The sequence below is a fragment of the Parus major genome, chromosome 1A, assembly GCF_001522545.3.
Source record: "Parus major isolate Abel chromosome 1A, Parus_major1.1, whole genome shotgun sequence".
Taxonomy (NCBI): Eukaryota; Metazoa; Chordata; class Aves; order Passeriformes; family Paridae; genus Parus; species Parus major.
In genome coordinates, this window is record NC_031773.1 from 5373696 (window position 1) to 5387367 (window position 13672).

The 13672-nt window shown below is 42.6% G+C and overlaps 1 long non-coding RNA gene across 1 annotated transcript; it reads right to left on the reverse strand.

Annotated features, from left to right (window-relative positions):
- Positions 1-316: 316 nt before the first annotated feature.
- On the reverse strand, positions 317-13663 carry LOC107204368. Its single transcript, XR_004497478.1, has 4 exons — positions 5518-13663; positions 3202-4576; positions 509-572; positions 317-406 (listed from the first exon to the last, which is right to left on the reverse strand). It is a non-coding gene; the product is annotated as an uncharacterized LOC107204368 (long non-coding RNA).
- Between the last annotated feature and the right edge of the window lie 9 nt (positions 13664-13672).

Below are 13672 nucleotides of genomic sequence, written 5' to 3' on the forward strand. Positions count from 1 at the left end.
ACCAAGACTTGTAATGCTGTTGACCTTGACTAAAAATAAACTTTCCCACCAACTCTTTAACCTCACTTTCATGGCAGTACAGATGAACCTGTTGGATTTAACACAGATTTAGGTCCCACTCTCATCCACCCATCCTGCTGGGGGAACATCCCCTCGCAGAAATGCAGCACAGGTATGGAGGGCAGTGTCTGAGTCTGTCACTCGGCTCGTTAGAGCCCCATCAGGAGCTCTGATGTAATGGGCCATGTCTGAGGAGCAGAAGCAGCCCTGCTTCCTGAAGGAGTTTCTAAGGACACATTCCCTGCAATAAGGGAGTGTTGACATTCAGGCTGCCTCAGCTGCTGATGACAAAGAAGGTGTGAGGTCTTCCAAAGTGGCACTCAGGTTTTATTCCAGACCTGTCCTCCTATAAACAATTACAGTGGATGAAATCATGTTTGGAAAGATGAGTGATGTTTTCCCTGTCCACTCTGCCCTGTCAGCATCAAGGATAAAGTGATATATATACCTGCTTTGGTCTTCTTCACTTCCTGGCCCAAAATCATTCTCAGTGCAGACAGTGAGTGATGCTTCTGGAAAGAAACAATAAAGAATTAGTAAATCATATATGGAACACAGGGGAAAAGAAAAAGGAAATGAATGCATGAAGTCATTCTCCTAATGTGGTCTTCAGTCTAGATCTGAATATTTTGTTTCTTGTACCTGTTTAATGAAATACACCCTTCATGCCAATAAAACTTTATCATCTGTTGTTTAAGGGAGTTAATACTATAAAAATAATCCCCATTCTGAAGGTTAGGATATTGTATAAATATAGACATGATTAATAATCCTGAGTTAATCTCCCTTCTCTTTCATGACCTCACTAATACACTTTTTATTTTTTTATTTGTTGGTTTGGTTTTGAGACTTCAGTGTGAAGTCAGAACTTTTATCTGTTTTTTTCTCTCCCTCCTTGGGGGTTAATTTTGTTTTAATGAATGCTGAGATTCTTACATGACTAAAGTACTCATTCTCACATGGGACCACAAATCTGAGACATAAAAGATGGAAGAGCAGAGTAATGATGAGAGAATCTGGCTTTCTGAAAGAGGGCCCAACAGGAGAAACACTGAGGTGCTCTCCAGAGCACCCATGCAGAGGTCTGGAAAACTGGCCTAATTTACTCCTTTTTCATTGGAACCATGCAAGGATGATCAGCCCCTTATTCATGAGCCTGAGACTATTATTAATTATCGATACTATTACTTATTTTTACACTTGCTATAATGAATGCTATAATCTATTTAATAAAGTGACAGCACTAAAGTTCGGGAATTTAGATTTGATATCTCCTCCCCACAAATGGGCTTGGAAACTGGTCTGAATCACTGAAATCAGAAACCTTTGAAGCTTGAAATGGGGAATAACATTTATCTTGCAGCAAGATAGAAGACTTTATCCTTTTATAGAGCCTATGAAAAAACACTTAGTAGGGACTCATCACAGTAAATGGAAGTTGTCAAAGATAAAAGTCCTTTTTCTTTGCTGCCTGTGGATGTTCCTGTAAGCTTTTAGTCTTTTTCCACATGAGCCTTTATTCAGTGCAAGCAGCCCAAGCATATTTCCATTGACAGCCTAAAATCTTTATGAGGTACTGGATGGTCAAAATGCAACACCAATTAATTCAACACTCATAACAAACACAAACAGTGAATTTACCATAGGAAAAGTGGGTAGAGAGCCCAGTGGCAGTTCATAGGCAAAAGACCCACCTGTTAAATGTCCTAGACCTTTCTGACCCATTCAGTATAATATTTAAATATATTTCTATGTGTAATTTGTTAGATAATTCTGAAACATAAAAAAAAGGAAAAAACCACTAAATCCCTGGACAAAACAAACAAACAAACAACAACAGACAAAACAAAACCAAACCAAAAAACTCTGATTCACTTCCTGGCTTTCTCACAAAACTCCATATGACCTTGGACAAAGCGACAGAGGCAGAAAAGAAATGTGACTGTCCAGTCCATCCTTCTGTTTATCACAGGTCATTGCTTCTGCCTGCTTTACCCCAAACAACGTTTGAATTATAGCTTTGGGTGAGCTAAGGAGTTATGTAACCTCATGATGAAAAAAAATTGAAAAGCAAAAAAAAAGAAGATGTCAACGGTGTGATCCATTCTCCTTGCAATCAAGACTTTTGGTTTATTTCTGCTCTGAATTAACCTGACTTCCAGCAGGGAACCAGAGCTGTCTTTTTGTATGCTCAGGTAGACCTTTCAGTAGCTCAGTGACTTACAGGTAAAATGGGGCTAAACACTGGTTTTTTTCACTATGTTTTATCTGAGTTGTCCCTGTACAACACAACCTCTACAGGGAAAATTTGGCTCTCACTCCCTGTATGCTCCATGCCTTGCACAACAGCTTACACTGGACTTGGCCTTGCTGCAGGGATGATGGATATGGGATGGATTGATTGATTGATTGATTGGCTGACTGACTGATGTGTAGCATCTAAGTTATGACAGTGAGAAAGGATATTAAAAAAATCAAGCAATAAACCCCAAAAAATCACTGTCTAAGGGAGGATCCTTCCGTTTTCTGCAGATCCCCAGAGCTCCTTTTTTGCCGTGGAACAGAAAACACTCACCTTGCAGTGAAGGCTCCGTACACCAAACTGTCGGCAGAGGGCAATGGCAGCTCACAGCTTGGAGCGGCTCCCGGGACCTGCGCCAGGCCGGTGCTGCCAGCCTTGTTCTTCTACTGGACTGCTCCCAGGGAATGAGCCCCTGGTTTATTGCGAACAGCACGTGTGAGAAAATACCCCCGGGAGCCTTGCAAGTCAGGGGTCTAAGCTTCCTTCTCCCACTTTTCCTGCCCACTTTTGCATCCTCACTGATTACACTGGAGGACCAGTTGCAATCTGATTCAAGACAAGACAACTCGGTAAAAAATTCCAGGGAATTTTTGGAAGCAAGAGGAGACCCTGTTCTGCTTTAAGGAATACAGCTGTGAGCAGTACAGCTGTGTCTGGGCAGCTGGACCACTCAGCTGGGCACAGTTTGGGAAAGACTGTCTGTTCTGGCTTTCCTGGGGAGTCTTAATTTTAGATCCAAATGGGTCTGTATAGATTAGTAAAAGGTTTTGGATGGAAAAAAGACCTTCCTTGTGTCAGCAAGCCAGGTAGAAGAGGTGAGTGAAGTGTGAGAATCATACCTCCGTGCCTCAAGCTTTCAGGAATAGGATCCAGAGGATGAACCTCCCAGCCCAAGCTCAGCCAGCCAGAATCTCAGTGCTTCTTCTTCCACCTTAACAGGTGAACTAAGTGGCACCATCTCTTCTCTCTGTGACTCAGTTTCCCCAGCTGTAAAGGAAGTCTTAAAGTTCTGTGTGACACACTAAAAGCAATGAATGATAAGAATTAATCAACTGTGCTACTCACAGCTTGGTGATGAATTAATGTTCTTGTCACTGCTGGCCCAGAGTCTGCTGGGCAGAGAAAAAACTGCTGAAGGTGTTAGTCCAGATGGACTGTAAATGCCAAGGCACAGCAGGAGCTGTTGAAAAATAAAAATATTCTCTCATGTCCTCTCCCAGCAGGAACAATATTCCAATTGTAATGCAGATATCCTACTGAGTCCTTCCATCCCTCAGGCTAGGTGAGCACTCTGCAAGTGTGAAGGTAATCATTACACTGTTGTAAATATGAACATATACAAATGCCAGGTGTCTGTCTGGGCCTCAGTTTTACTCCTGGCTTCATGAAAAGAGAACATGACCACCTATCATGATACTTTTAATAACTGGAATTTCAGGGAACTCTGATTATCAGCCAATTCTCCACAGATTCCCATACGGTAGAAGTAGGATGGGGAGCACATTCACTGTTCAAAGCCACCAAAGTTAGGGAAATCTACAACTTCAAACACCAAAAGAACCATGGGCTGTGCCAGAGCAGCAGAGGAATTCAAACAAACAACATTAAACGACCAGCTCTGGAATGCAGTGAACCCAGCCATGTCAACAAGAACACCGATAAGGTGGCAAGTGGGGTCCAGCCCAGGCCAAACCTGCAGGAGCCCATGGCAATGGGGTACAGGTTATGCCAGCTTTGTGCCCAGCAGCTTCTGGACAACTCTCACCAGTGGACTGAGTGGAAGATGTAATTTAACTGCTTTGCCAGTTTTCACTACAAAGGCTCCACTCAGACCAGTCAGACGTGATTCAACACCTTTTCCACCAGACAGCCTCAGCCCTGCTGTGCAGGTGTGCTCCCACAGAGCCAGGACAGGGGTGACTTGGGCTCTTGGCTTTGTTTTCCTCCTTGAGCTTTCCCTGACTGGGAGAAGCTGGTTCAGGCAGGAGCCGTTTCACACTATGGCCATCTGTAGCCATAGATATTGAGCCACCAGTAACATCCCTAAAAGCAAACAACTGAAATTTTGGAACAAAAAGCAAATGTTACCTCAGAGTGATAAGTAGCAGTAACAACAGACCTGGCAAGACCAGTATTTTAAGCCAAAAATGTGCTAAGTAAATACTTTTGCAGCCTGTTTTGAATCTTTTCTTCAACAAAGTTAAAGTGGTGGTTCTAGGAAAAAACATACAGAATATCTGTTTTAAACAAAGGGGTTTTTTCTTCTTAATTGCAAACAAATTTTAAAATGTTTAAAAGAAAGTTTATGCAATCATTTCCATATACATATTTTAAAAAAACCCAAACCAAAACACTCTTTCATGTGGACAGAGAGTTCCTGTTAAGGCAGTGGTTGGTTGCATGGAGGATACAAAAATAGCTGGTAATATAAGTGTATACGGGATGCCATTAAGAAATCAGGTGCTAATGAGACTGCTTGGGACTGAATCACAACTGCCTGTGGCTATTCCATGACAGCTCTTCCAGGAGGTGTCTCCAGCAGCCATGAGTCAGATTCCTGCCTCTGCAGGAAACTCCCTATAGAGAACCTGCCAGGTATGTCCTTAAAGGCAAAGGAACCAGGGTCTTATCAGGCTTTAGCACTTCCAGCTGCAAGAGCAGGTCACAGAGGCAGCTTGGAGTGGGTAACAGCAGTCTGAGAGGTCTCTGTGCACTGGCATGAGCAGGAACCAGCAGCACTGCAAAGGTACAACAGATGGCTGTGAGCCAGGTGTGTTCCTGTTGAATTGTCCTTGAATTGATGTTGGCTCTGACACTCTTCTGATCTTGTGATCTCAAGCACAGGCCTAGAGGACAGACTCTTCGCTTCCTGAATTAAAGTTTTGCCCTCAGTTACCCTAGGCAAGGTTAATGACTATAATTTATTAAAAAGTCTATAATGACTTGTTAAATGATGTTGAAAATGGTAGGTGCATGAAAACAAGTTACAAAGTATCCTGACAAACAAAATGTTTGCCCTGTACTTGCTTTCAAATGAACATAACAGTTACAAGTAATCCATTTGTCACTTTAGGGGGCCAAGAACCCTTTTAATTACATACATTTGCCTCTACTATACACATTTAGGTGCCCTATACTGTTCTGTTCGTTGGTACCTCAAATGCAACTGTGTGATGGTTTCCTTCTCATCATCTGCATTCCATGGACTCGACAAGAACAGCACCTACAGCAGAGTCTGCATGGAAAACACCAAGTGAACCCACTGTGAACCACCCCTCTGATTACTGTGCCCCTCTAGCAATGTGCTCCCAGTGAAGCAGCACCCTTCCCTGCGAGAACTAGGAAAGAATCCATAGGCAGTACCTCACAATAGGTCGGGCTGGCAAGAGAGTAAGGGATTAATGCACAGGTGACCTCACCTCTTCTGACTGTGCCGATGTTATTCATAAAATACTTTCATAGCTATTGAAGAAAAACTTGGTATTTCAGACTCCAATGCTTCTTTGGTATTTAGCATTTTCAAGGGACCCTGCATGGCTGGAACTCAAAAAAGCCTTCAACGTTCAAATTATTTTCTCTTGTTCCCAGGGTCATTCTCTCTCACTTCCCTGTTACAAATCTCTTGATATCCTGTGTCTGCAGGTCAGGTCTCCAGCCAAAAATGATATCCAAGCCCAGAGCTAATTGTCTAAGCTCCTTCTATAGTTTTAAAGAGGAAGAAAAGCTTCAAAAGATCAAAACACCCAAAATGATGGGAGGCACAGAGCTGCCTACCCTCAGCTCAGGTAGAGAACGGATGTTCAAGGGCACTTGGCCTTCATTAGGGAACTACTCAGGAGCTGGAGCCTGACATATTGTTCTGAGCACAGGAATATTTTCAAGGGTAGAACAGGGAGACTTGAAATCCATAGAACTTTTTAGATTATTTTTTTTCATGTTATTTGCTCTTATATATAGTGACTTTGCGCTTATTTAAGGGCCTGAGTATTACTTTAATCTTGATATAAGGCTTATTTCATTACTTCTTCTTAATTTAGGAAGGCCTCTCCCACACTAGTTTGAAAGATGCACATGGTAGCAGTGTCCTGACCTCAGAACAGACCTGTTAGTGCAAGATCTGGTACTGGTTGTCCCACTGCCTCTTCCATCTGTCTTTGCACAGCATCAAGGAGGAAAGGGGACAAAAACCCAGTAGTAAAAAATGTGCTTTCATTCCTCACTTTCAAGGATGAGATTTCTTTTTTATGGAGAGATCTCTCAAATTATTTACTATTGAAGCCTGATATTTTTAATGGTACCTTCTTCCACCAAAAGAACAAGTTATTCTGTAAAAAAGCCAGTTCTTTGCCTCTGCCAGCTGCATGCAAGTACAAAATTACAAAGCACTCACTTAGATGAAGTGAATACTTCATTAAACAATTAAGCAATAAGGCAGAACAGAGGCTGTGGTTTCCAGGCCTTGTTCTGTAATTGTATCCTGGAGCATTAGGAGAACCAGTGCTCAAACACAGGGTTGTAATTTAGGTTAGGATTATCCTCTAATAGCCTTGTCCTGTGGGATTAGGGGCTTGCCACGATGGGGAATTATTTTATCCATCAATGGCAATGTAAAATATATGATTTGTCCTTGAATATCTGGAGGTGGGGATTTCCATCCCTCTTTCCTCCTTTCATCTTCTTGTTGTAGCACCTTAGTAGAAGCTTTTATCTCTGCTTTCACTTTCTGGACCATGAATGGTATCCCTCAATTCAGTTTTTATGGAGGTACAATCACAGAGCCCAGGTTCACAAGTAAATATCCCTGAGTGTCCCCAAACACACTGTGGACACTCTGAGCTTGAGGGACACTGAGGATGGAAAATGTGTGAGCCACTTTGTTGGGCAAGGTAAAGTTTGTGCTGAAGTTTTCTGTTCACCTCATACAGCACATGCAGCCACTGGACTTCCATGGAAAACTGAGGGGCTCCTGAAGTGATAAGGCAGAAGCAGGTTTCAATGGCTGATAAGCAGAGACTGTTTGGATTTCAGATGAAATTTAAATGTCTAAAGTCCATCTACATTCTGCTACAGAGGTCTAAACCCCTTTCCTGATCTAGTAAATGCCTGATTCAGCTCCTAATCAAATTACTGGGATTTGTTCCACTGACTTGAAGTTGACCCTGGGCAGAGTCCACAGCCCCACCAGAATTCCTTTCCAGAATATCCTGAATGACAATGGCAAGTCCCTCCTTCAAACATGATCTACAGGGAACCCCTCCATCCTGCTCTCATCCTCCATAAACCATTCAGTCCTACTGAAACAGAAAATACATCTCAAATGCAAAATACAGCTTGCTGTATCACAGGACACCCTGTCCTTGGGAACTGTAATTAAGATCATCCAGGCACATATCACAGGCCAATGGAATACCATTAGAAGAATTAACTTTCAGTTCTAAGAGAAATCAAACCAGAAACTAAAAAAAAAAAATAATAAAGAAAAAAGAAAAACAAAGGGTAAATAAAAGAAAGAGAAAAAAAAGCACAAACCACAAAACCCTACAGCAATTTAAAGATATAGATTTATTTCCAAGGATATATATTTTATTTTCTCTTGGAATAAATAATTTTCTATATTTCTTTGATTCTAGTTGCACTTCTCTTCTTTGGAAATAATACGATTAATATTTAATTCAATTCAATGACATATGTCTCCATTCCCCACAGGAAAATAAGTTGCATTAATTTCAAAAACATTCACACTGGAAAATCACCAGTTGTTTCTACTCATTGAGACGTATGGGAGAACAAAGTTATCATTAAATGTCAGAAAACATATGTTTTAAATAGCAGAAGCCAAGGAACAGCTATTAAAATCAGGCCACTTTTAACCAGATACTGCAACACCAGTAGAAAGCTGTCCCACCCCCCTCTAAACAAAACACAGGATAAGGGAAGTATTTGCACTGAAGGAAAAGATGAATGATTAGATCTAATAGAGTATTTAGGAGCCAAAACTAGAATTTAAATGAACGTGAGATACAAAGTGCCAAAAATACACCCCAGCTCCCCTTTCTCTCCCCCCAGGTGAACTGCAGACAAAGCCTGAAAGCAGCACAACTCATTAGGGAACTTCCTCTTCCTCTGCAGCCTTCTCCTCATACCTGCAAATCTTGCCTCACCGGTGAGGTGCACTAACACCAGAAGTAAGGAGAGGAGAGAAATGAGGTCTGACTTCCTAGACAACTCACTAGTATGCCTGTGAAATCAGACAAGGAAAAGGGGCATGGCTTCATGGAGAGAGAAGCAGTAAGAAACCACAGAGGCATTAGTGAGAGTTCAGGGGAGCAAGGGTAGGTCCTGAAGCAGGGGTGGGGTGGGGATGCTAGTGGAGGAGCAGAAGGGAATGGGGATAGTGAGCACTGCAGTGCGGGGAGGAGATAAAGTACTGAAGAGGGAAGGGGCAGCAGGGAATCTGCATATCCAGAGGGCAGAAGGAAGGCTGAAGAGATGTTAATAAATACAGCTCACAATGCCTCCAGCTCTGCTTCTGTACAGGCAAAGAACCACAGCAGCCACAGGGCCATTTCTCAATTAATTTATAACAATTTATAACATTGCCTGGAAATTAGATATTCTTCTGGCTTAGTCATAAACAGGGCTAAATGCTAAAAGTGTTCCTAAAGAGTACCAAATAAATACTGACTGCCTCTGCTCTCCACAGATTCTATCTTGACTGTTTCTCACAGTAAGTGATGGTATCTCAATCTTGTGTTAGAAAGTGCCCATCTAGAAGACTCTGTTGTCTCTGAACAACCAGACTGTTCGAACTCTTGTCTCACTCTCCACACATGGACCCTGATCACCCAGGAGAGGGATGGAAGTTGCTCTCTACAGCTCAAAGACATTCCTGTCCCTACAGCAGTGGATCTGGTTTCAGATCTGTCTCCCTCAACTTAAGTTTTTGTCCCACAGCACTCAGTCCAAACCAAATGCAAAAACACCTGGGCAAAATAAAAGACATTAAAAAAATATGAGCACCTCCCAGAAATAATCACTGAATCATAGAACATCCCAAGCTGGAAGTGACCTCAAAATATCATCAAGTCCAGTCTTTCATGGAGAAGGGAGCCTTGACAAGATTATGTAGCACCCTGTTCAGTCACATATTGAAAATCTCCAGCTCTACCTGGTTCCTTGGGGATTTTGTTCCTGTGAGTGACTATATACAGATAAAACCTCTCCTTGAGCAATTTGTACTCATTGCCACTTGTCTTCTCCATGTGGCTCCTTGAGAAGAGACAGCCCCCACTCTCTTTGTAGCAACCCTTTAAATGCTGGAATATTCTGATAAGGTCTCCCCAAAGTCTTCTCCAGGCAGGAAAGACCTAACTGGTTCTGTCTTTCTTCATAGGGCTCTCCAGCCTTTTGATCATCTTGGTAGCCCTTCTTTGGACCCTCTCCAATCTGACTGTCTTGAATTGCATAGACCAGGACCAAACACAGTGCTCCAGGTATGGCCTGGCCTCTAATGAGTTCTTGGATTATGTTGTGCCAGGTGTAGGACCTTGCCTCTTGTCTTGTTAAATAAACCTCATACAGTTCTTGCTAGTCCACTCTTCCAGCCCTTCCAGGTGTCTCTGCAAGACTGCTGTCTCTTCTCACATGTCCACCTTACCACCCAGTTTAGTGTCATCAGCAAACTTGGGGAAGGAGCTTTCAATCTTGTCTTGTTTGTTTTAAGCTGTTTCACTACACAAACCTGCCTGACCACAAAACAAAAGCCACAGAGTTGGCAGGAGGGAGGCAGCAGTGTCATCTAGGCTGGGATATGTGACTGCTATTGAGTCATAGGCAAAGCCCCAAGTTTTGGTTACTGTAAGTTTATTTCATTGCTTGGAAATGCATTCTGCCAGCTGGGCACTGAAAAGCAAGGAGTGCTGTGAAGCCTTTCTTTGGCTCTGGCTGTAAGTGCCCTGCCAAAAAAAGGAAGTGGTCAATCAAGGGGAAAAGTTGTATGAATCAGTTCTGGAACACATTTTGTGTGGGATTACTGAGTGTAAACAATAATAGTGACCTACTGTTGGCACAGTACTTTGTACAACAAGCCATGCTCTTGTCTGGAGGTTTCCTATGGCCACTCTTATGCAAATAACAAGTCATGATAATACCATGTTTATCACAACACTAAGTCAACTATAATGACTGTAAATGTAACCTGACCTTCACTTTGGCTAAACTCTGTTTCATGGTTATCTCCTATCTCAGTACATATATATTTCCCTATTTTTTCTATCTGTTGCCTGTTACATACACTTGCCTCACACAAGGGGCTCTGAACTTTAACCATGGAGCTTTCTAAGCCTACTGAAATTCAAGTAAATAACAGATAGCTTCTCATCAGTCTATGCTTTCTTTCTGACTGCTGAGTTCTACCAATTCTTATCAAATCCAGGACACATACAGAGAAAAAAGCCAAAATGAAAACTGTTTTTGAAGAAAGTCCAAAACAGGTGAATAAGATCCTCTTTGATCACAGTTGCTTAATTCAGTGTGTCTACTCAGCTATTTGAAGTAGCAAATACAATAAGCACATTCTGTGAGAAGAAACGTGAATTTTGGCCTGTAACACTAGGCAAAGGAGTCAGATTGGCAAGAGGAGTTTTATAAACATGGGCTTGTTCTCGTGGCTCTGTTTTGGGCAGCATTACCAGTGTACTGACACTGGCAGCTGGATGTGTCACCCTCCACTGATACTGGAGGATGATAGAAGAAATTAGAAACGCACATAAAATACAGTTTTGCTACATTAAGTAGCAACCAGAAATGTCAGTATCACATGTTAATTAATGATTAATGCTGGAGGAAGGAGATGCATACCTGACATATTTTTAAACTGGTATAACAAGTTTTCACTCAGCAGAGGAGGGAAGTTCTCTATAATACACAGTAATGGGCTGTGTACTTGGAACTGTGCTCCATAAATTTCCCCACCTTCAGGACAGAATGTGTCAACACACAGTTGGTCTCCTAGAATAAACTTGGTGCCAATATTAGTAATCAGTAATGCTGAAGAATGAGGAAAGAGGGGAAAAAACATGCAAATGATAATCAAAAGAACAAAAAACTCTTTTGGACTCACCTGGGGTAGAAGAACGTTGACAGGGCACATTTTTAATGTGAGACTACACCTGATATTACAAGGTGATGAGAGTAAATCAAGAAATAAAGAAAATAACACTGTGGAGCTGATAAAGCCCTGGAGCTGTAGAATCTTCCTCAGAATGACGTCCTACTTAGTAAGGAGAACTTTAGCTCAGGCAGGTTGAATTAGCATATAATACATTGTAAAAATAATATATTGAAATTATTTAACATTCTATCTTGGTGAATCTCAAAGCACTCTCCCTCTGTGTATTGATGTTCCCACACTGAAAATCTGTAAAGTACCTGCTTGCCTTTAAGTATATTCTTGAATTAATGTTCACAGAACAGAGATGCTCTCCTTAGCTGGGGTGTCCATGCTATATGCAAGAGACACCACTCCCACTTTGCTCCTTGATGAAATAAGGAGCTTTCCTCTCCTCTGCTGTTGTGTAAGAGTTGTTACACAGGGCAGGCATATGATCCTGTACCAAGTTGTTGCCAGAGTCAAGAATAAAAGAGAAAGATGGGATTCATTTAGCCTAACATCAGCAGGCTCTAAACTGGGCCCCCAGTCAAGAGAGACACACAGGACTCTAGTCCGGCTTCACCGCTACAACCACTAGTTCGGTTTTATCACAATGTGATTGTCCAGCCTCTTAAGCTGGTAGAAAGTCCCCTTCTCTCTCTTGGCTGTAGAATGACCAAACATCTCAGATCAGGCACCGACTTTAACATAACAAAAAACTACATAATTGTTGTATAACTGGAGTCTTAATAATTTGCTTTTCTCCTGGACACTACTCCTGTAGCTTTGGAGACTACTTGAAAAAAAAAATAAAATTACAGACTGGGAATAGTCTTACCTTGTTGACCCTCACTGACCCACATTGTACAGCTCCCCCTTCCCTGTTCTGTTACGCCATTTATTTGGGTAGGGCCACACCTTTCTGAAATGTTTCCATCTTCCACACTTTGAGGTACTTCTTGCATTAGGAGTATTTCAGCCACCACAGCATGGGTGAAAAAGAATGATTTCTGAGAGCAGCTTGAAATTTTTACAGCATAATATAAGTCAAACTGTTAATTTGCTGGCTGCCATGGCCTTGCACAATGAAGAAGGGAGAGGACACAATCACCTGATAAATACCTGTGACTCTGACAATATATTAGTAATAAATAAGAGTACAAATAAGCAATATTTGTTTTTGAGTTCTTAAGTATATGGGTGGCACAGATTAACAAGGCATGTAAACCTTTTCCCCACTGAGGAAGAAGACTTAGGCAGTTGTGAAAGTCATTTTCTCTTTTACCTTCACTATTTCCCATTACCTTCACCATTTTTATTTTAGCAGAGGGACAAGCCCCTCAGACACCAGATCCAACAGAATTTATGCCTGACAAAATCAAAGAAAGATTTGGGTTGGAAGGAAGTCTTAAGAATCACCCAGCCTCAACCCCCTGCAACAGGCAGAGACATCTTCAACTAGACCAGGTTGCTCAGAGCCCCATCCAACCTAGCCTTGAACAGTTCCAGGGATGGGGCAGCCACAACTTTCCTGGGCATGATTAAAGCAGGTTTTACCTCAGGGTTCTCTGAGGCAGCCAAAGGTGTCGCTGTGCCCCCTCTCCCACTGCACCCAGCCTGGCACCCAGCTCTCTGCCCTCACAGTGTGGCTGTGGAGAACCGTGTCCCCCAAACAGTGGAGGGACACAGTCACAGAACCCGTCAGGTCGGAAGGCACCACAGTGGTGAAGCACAGGATTTTGCCCAGACAGTTCCGGAGTATCTCCGGTGAGGGAGACTCCACATCCTCTCTGGGAAACCTGTTTCAGTGCCCGGCCACTGCACAGGACAGGAATTCTTCCTCATGTTCAGGTGGAAGCTCCTGGGCATCAGTTTCTGCCCTTTGCCTACTGGGAGGCACTACCGAGCAGAGCCTGATCCACCCTCTGACAACTCCCTTTAGATAGTGATAGACATTGATGAGATCCCATCTCAGTCACTTCTTCCCGATCAGGCCCATCTCCCTCTTTTCTCACAAGTGAGATTCTCCAGACCCTTGACGAGCTTCGTAGCTCCAATACCCTGGGCGCCGCACAACCCCTCAGCCCACACGGCACCGCCACTGCCTTTCAGAAGAGCAGACTCCCTCACGCCCTGCCCCGAGCGCCGGGACAAAGGCG